We start from the raw sequence: 814 nt of genomic DNA, 5'->3' as shown, positions 1-814 counted from the left end.
GGGTTCGTATCCCACCGGCGCCTTGGTTGTTTTTTCTGCTGCTTTATACGTAATTTTCTTTAAGCGATAGGTAAATTTAAGTATTATTATCCCATTGGTAGGCACTACACATTAAAAAAAATTAACATTCCCGTATGCACCTTGGTTTCGGTGACTGTTGGCTTCCTTCATAAGTTTGTCAAACCAGCCCCTCATTTCATTTACCTTGACTGCTAATAGCTTAACGAGGGTCTCGGTTCTGGCAGTCTTTATGCCATAGGTAGCATAAGAGGGCTTCGCACAGTTTCAACCTTCGCCCTTAGATGACGTTACACGTCACACTCGCGGTAATACAGGACGTGCTACGTCCGCCGCTATGAAGGAGGGTGCTGCTGGTGAACACTCTCAAGGTTCGTTTACACCCACTATACATAAATACCCACTAGAGCAGCAGATTGGACAGCCATTGCCGTAGCTCAGTTGGTAGAGCACCGGACTCAATATTCGGAGGTCGTGGGTTCGGACCCCACCGGCGGCATGGTTGTTTTTTCTGCTGCTTTATAAGTATTTTTCTTTAAACGATAAATGTATTATTATCCCACTGATCAGCACTACACATTAAAAAAATGAAACATTCCCCTATGCAGCTTGATTTCGGTGACTGTTGGCTCCCTTCGTAAAAGTTTGTCAAACGGGTATACGTCGATAAGTGCTGGCCAATTACAGACAGGAGTTACTGATAAGAGGAATTACTTACTGAAGGTATTCCGAGGCCCGAATTGGGAACAGTTGGGGATAAGAGTTAATGAAGAATACCTAAATAATCTGCGGTTCG

The 814-nt window shown here is 44.1% G+C and overlaps 1 non-coding gene across 1 annotated transcript; it reads left to right on the top strand.

The window, feature by feature from the left end:
* The first annotated feature begins 441 nt into the window (after window positions 1-441).
* On the top strand, window positions 442-517 carry TRNAL-CAA (transfer RNA leucine (anticodon CAA)). The gene has a single exon. It is a non-coding gene; the product is annotated as a tRNA-Leu (tRNA).
* Window positions 518-814: the final 297 nt, after the last annotated feature.

The sequence above is a fragment of the Amblyomma americanum genome, chromosome 4, assembly GCF_052857255.1.
Source record: "Amblyomma americanum isolate KBUSLIRL-KWMA chromosome 4, ASM5285725v1, whole genome shotgun sequence".
In the NCBI taxonomy this organism is placed as follows: domain Eukaryota; kingdom Metazoa; phylum Arthropoda; class Arachnida; order Ixodida; family Ixodidae; genus Amblyomma; species Amblyomma americanum.
Note: the sequence above shows the minus strand (reverse complement) of the source record. Positions and strands in the feature narration are given on the sequence as shown.